This window comes from Opisthorchis viverrini, assembly GCF_000715545.1.
Source record: "Opisthorchis viverrini unplaced genomic scaffold opera_v5_273, whole genome shotgun sequence".
Taxonomy (NCBI): domain Eukaryota; kingdom Metazoa; phylum Platyhelminthes; class Trematoda; order Opisthorchiida; family Opisthorchiidae; genus Opisthorchis; species Opisthorchis viverrini.
In genome coordinates, this window is record NW_008751925.1 from 177,032 (window position 1) to 183,031 (window position 6,000).

Genomic DNA, 6,000 nt, shown 5'->3' on the forward strand with positions numbered 1-6,000 from the left:
CTGCAGTGCGAGACGTCACCATACCATCCTGATTCTTCACACAGAAGTTGTGGAACGTTACATCCCGCAGAGTATACGTGTGGTCCATCAGAAACATCCGCACCTATGATTTTGATTTAATGATATGAAGGATATGAAGGATATGCCATTGACTGTCAGTTGTCGAGTGTCTCAACTGCGTTCCAGGCTCTTGACTGACGGACCTTTGTTTACCAGATGGTGTATTTCAAGGCTTCTACTAGACGCAATGTGTTGGTTTTGCTCCATAGCTTTACACAGACGCCTCCGTGCTCTTCGTGCTAGACTCGGAGCTGTTGTGTTTATATTCTGACAGACACAACTCCGAATATAACGGTGGATTAAACTTGAAGGCCTCACCGACAGAAAACATTACGCATAAGTTTGCTGAAAACTCCTCGACAGCCCACGACCAATTTCGCCATTTTTAGGGCTCATCAGGTAGGCGCAATCACTGAGTTACCGTCGACCCAATGTGTATATAGATGTATTGCGGTATCCCGAATACCGTATGAACTGAAACATGAGTCGGCACATTCACTTGCTTAGAAACATCATAAAGTAGCGATTAAGCTTGGTTCCAGGTGAATCTATCTGCAAAACCTAATTGGTACGCAGACGGGTGTGTTTTGCTTATATGCCAAGTACTTGTATAAAGTGTGGGCTCAATGAACGCTTCAATAGCGGACATTCGAATTCAGAACCCCCCAGAGAAATAGATTTCAATTTTCACTAGGGTGCAGCATGCAGGAGACTTCTGACACCAGAAGAATGAAAAATAGAAGGTGAAGCAGATTCAGACACCGGGAAATCTTGATCACCATCTGCAGTATAGAAATAATTGAACATGTCGCTTTGTAGTACAGGTCAGAGTTGATTCCTACGCATAAGTTATCACCAAATTTGAGGAAGGTAGTACACCAAAAACCGTCAAAATTAAGGTGTGAATAGAGCAAAACTACTGGAATTGTCTGTTATGATGGGCGACAGTCTATTTCGAATTGTTTTGATGCACACCACTGTCCATCTGAATCAGCTGGTCTCGGAGCAATCGAATGACGATCGATCAGGCTTTTGATTTCCCAAGGACGCTTGTGATGGGAAGGGAATCGTGTCAAATCAAGCATTAAATAATCTACACAACTTGGTGAATTTTCGGCGGAGGTGAGCAATGTGGAATGGAAAAGGTGAGTAGTATCTTGACTGATAGGTGCAAATACGGCCGAGTCAACCTGCTTTCAACTGCTGGCTGAGCTGATTCCCCGCAAAATGTGAGTGCATTTGTCAAATTCAGTAAACTTTGGATTGCAGTATAAGACTGGGTAGATTGAAACTCGGGGATCGATTTATCTGATGAGATTAAAGGAGGGCGAAACAAGTCGTCGCCGGTCGAACCGTTTTCAGCAAACGCATGAATAGCTTCTTTCAATAAAATCCCAGTCCTTGATCACTGGTAGTGTACTAACGATTGGATATCTACGGCGTCCAAATTCAAGCTGTGTCCCTCTGCTTAATAACCCTTTAGATGCCGGTCACATTTAGTGTCTGAGCGGTTGCAAAGTTTCAGACCAAAGTGAAAAGATCTTCAATGTTAAAACTTTACTCCAGTAAACTAGAATATTCCAGCCGGTCATTTAGCCGTTTCATGATAAACCTAAACAGTTTTCACCCCATAGTCCATTAGAATAATCTCCATTTTCTCCTGCAAGATTCACGAATCTAAACGGATTAGACACACCATTAACTAGTGGACGTCAGCTATGTTGGAGGGGAAAGGTGAGTAGTATCTTGACCGGTAGGCGTGAATGCAGCTGAGTCAATCGATCAATAAACTTCTCTACACAGTATTTGTTTTTCAACCATTGAGGGACATAAGTCCCAACTAACTTCACCATATACAACATTCTCCAAGTGAATGCACCAAACAAAGGCCACCCATGGCTCGTTTCCTACGATATTGGAGATGTCACAAGATATGTTCATTTAAAAAATTTCCCCGAGTGTGCGAAAAAACGTCCGGCAACCCCCGTCAGATTTAACTCCTATTAAGGCACATTAAGTAGGTTCAATCGCCGAGTTTTCGTCAGTCTAATGTTCTACTTCAACCTAAATTGCACGAAATCCGACAAATACACTCATTTGGAAACCAGTTTGCCTGTAATGGAAGAGTGAATTGAACCCCGGCTGAATGAGCGCATTTGTTGAATTTCGTGAACATGAGGTTGATGGGAAATCAGAGAATACACCCACGTGATAACAGCCAGTGGTTGACGGTCGAAATATTTTCAACAACCGTGTGAGTGTAACGGTGATACTACTGATGGGGAGTCATGCGAGTACTATGTGTTGTTTTTGGAATTTCGCTTTGCGTAGCTTCCTCTCATTGAATCGCAGTCCTTGTTCACTAGTAACGTCATGGCGTAAGGCCTCCAAATTCAAGATGTGTTCATATGCTCAGTGTCACATTCAATACCTGTCTGATGCCATTGCAAACTTCTGTGCACCAACGAAAACGGTCGAGTTTTGTACGCAAAACAAAAAGAACAAATCTTCGTCTGTACTCTCCGCTGGAACATTCTAGCAAGTAAACTAACCATCCCATAGAGACTGGACGACCTTGCAGAATCATGTGTCACCACAACATTTCAAGTCATTTAGAAACCAGATGCGTTGCCCATACAACGGGGAGAAGGTTGACTAGGAAAATTGGAGGAACGAGTCAACATAGCCCAATCATCCTGGAATTTGACTCGCAACTGCAGAATGGGCGAGATCGCCCAACTGGTGATTTTTCTCTCGCCATTTTGCCGTTGACACTTGATTGGTTCTGCATTCCACACTGCACTGAAGGGTGGCTAACGTAACACTGACTTGTAGGCATCCGTAGACGTGGGTTCCTATTCACTTCATCAGGTTCTACTTTGTGCCTCGATTGGCTAGCTCCAAGTCCCAATCATAGACCGGCTGAGGACGCGAGGGTCGTACATGCACTTGTCAAACTCCAACAGAGATTGCACCAGCACTGTAAAACACGGATAAAAACACCGGGTCTTACCATAATCAACATAATCAACATAAGTTACTAAAGCCTACGGATTACGAATAATACTGAGAGAGTGCTAAACGGGTACTCTCCCGGCATGTTATATCTTCAGTTGTGTGCTGCCAAAAACAAGTTAAATCACGCAAACAATTCTGGTTTTGAAAGAGATTTGCTGGAACCCAGCTGAATCACTCGATTCCGATGTTTCCAGGTAACTGAATTAAATTCCGTTTATTGGTAACTCGGTCATGGAAATGAGCCCGAGTGGCGCTGCATTTTTGCCAAAACAGCTACCTACCTGAGTTTGAGTGAGTGTGGGTGGATATTTCTTTCAGTCAGCTGTGAAATGCTGATTGCGCACGGTTCCTCAACACCAGAATAATGCGCTCCTGGCTGACAGTTTTGCATAGAATTGCTTAACCAGTTTCATTAGCAGCGAATAACACGAAGAAGCCATGAATTAAGCAAAATCTGTCGTATCCTGAAGCACTCACGTGTCCTGGGTGGTCCCATTGACAGAAACTACAATGTGAAATATAATGGTAAACCTCAGAGCGTGGTGGGAAGCAGAGATGTTTAAAAAATACGCACGCACAATGGATCTGGTGGGTACAAACTTGTGAAAGTACCCTCAACTCCTCATTCATTACAACAATGAACAGATGAACATCATTTCACCTACCACGTGACCTGTCACATTTCGATAAAGATTGCGTTACTTCACCTAAACCACACTCGTTGATGACGAGATGTGTGGCGCTGCCCAATGAATTCATCGTTTCGGAATTGTTCTCTTCGCCCAGTACAAAGTCTAAAACCATGTTTGTTCCGTTAGAAAATTAGTTGAAAGCCTAGTTTCGACTAATATTCAGTGTGACAACACAAGCAACCCTATAAGATAGTAGCTTTTATCAAAAGTAATGCACTCCTTGATGGATTTCTTCAGATTTCCACCACTTTGTGTTTTTATTCAAGTAGAGACTACATACAAATAGATTCTAGATCGTTGGTTTGTCCGGTCGGCCGGGTGAATTCTGTGTGGAGTTTTCATCACCAGCCGAGGTGACATTATCGATGCGTTGCGAATGGAGGTGCTCCGTGTTTGGAATTGCGTGAGTGTGGCGCGCCGATGAATTCCTACGGGGTCTAGTCACCCAGGTCGACCTCAACCGACCATTAGTCGCTCGTGTGGGCATCCCGACTGGCTTGTGTTGAGACCGGTGGGTGATACTTGACCTCTCCAATCCTGCTACCGTGACCATTTATCATTTACCTCCACGTTGAGTCCCATTTCTCGGACGTTGGTGCATGGTTCGGATGACCGGGGATCACTCAACGTTATCACTGAGGTGATGGTCAATCGCAATCCAGATATTCCTCCTGATTAATTCTAAATTCCAGGTTTACTTGAATCAATCTCAAGTGGTTCTTTCTCGTCCGTCCGATTCAGGAATCCAGTCATCATCATCATCTTCTTCTTCGTTGTCGTGGGTGGCATGACATCAGTGTTCAACATTGATGCTTCGCTGCCGTAAAACCGTGATTTGATTGGAAGCCTTATTGTGAAGAAAAGAATAAAGGTGGACGGGGAAGGGACCTAGTGCTAGCTTGCTACAATCATTCCGAAGCGCCTACACCTCCAGACATTCATCCAGGCAATCTGGATTGAAACTGACAACGAGAACGCCACTGGTATCGATGAGCAGCAATATCTTACATCGTCTCTAACCAAGTGCAGTAGGAATCATACGTCCACATCTTGGAGGGAAAGCAGCACCGACAGCACCGAAGCTTTCCGTAATCTCTTTCATAACTTTTGTCAGGTTAAGGGTTGGTTAACTCCGCCTCCGCCATTCGGAATTGGGCATTAAAAATCAGCACTTTCTTTGGCAAACAACTGTTTGGCATGCGCAATACATGACCCATCCAAAACAGTTTTTGGTTCTGGACACATTCTTCGATGGAAGTCCCCATTGCAAAACCGAATACTTGCTCTCTAGCTGCTTCGCCGTAGATTCCCCGTCACCAATCCACATGCGCTATGATTCTGAAGCAGCGATTGTCGAACACTTAAAGATGTCTCATTCCCACTGCTCGAACAGGACAAGTCTCTCGCTGTAGCCATATACACACGTCCATCAAGATTCAGGAACACACCACTCTGATGCCATGGGTGTCTCAAATTAACAACCGCGACCCGAGACTTGCAGATTCGTGCATTGACCTCATCTGTCACTCTACGGTCAAAACTAATACAACTACCAAGATACGTAAAACGATCCACAACTTCCAGCAAAACCGAATACTTGCTCCCTAGCTGCTTCGCCGTAGATTCCCCGTCACCAATCCACATGCGCTATGATTCTGAAGCAGCGATTGTCGAACACTTAAAGATGTCTCATTCCCACTGCTCGAACAGGACAAGTCTCTCGCTGTAGCCATATACACACGTCCATCAAGATTCAGGAACACACCACTCTGATGCCATGGGTGTCTCAAATTAACAACCGCGACCCGAGACTTGCAGATTCGTGCATTGACCTCATCTGTCACTCTACGGTCAAAACTAATACAACTACCAAGATACGTAAAACGATCCACAACTTCCAGTGCCTCTCCCTGGGTTATAAGCGGTGAGCTTATTGACTGCATGTCCAGGAACAAGATCTAACATTTTGTGAGTGCATGTGCATACCGAAGGACGGAATGACTTTGTTCAGTTCATCCAAAATCATCCGGACCCTCGCGAAATAAGAAAAGAATGGAGAAAGTGGGCATTCCTGACGGACGCCGTTTTGTGTACCGAAGCTTTTGCAGAGCTCTCGGGATACTCTCACACCCCATGAAGTCCGATAATACAAACAACCTATGGTTTACAAACTTCCGGGGCATTCCTCGATGGGCAAGCGTATCAGGGATTAAAGTTCCGGTCGATCAAG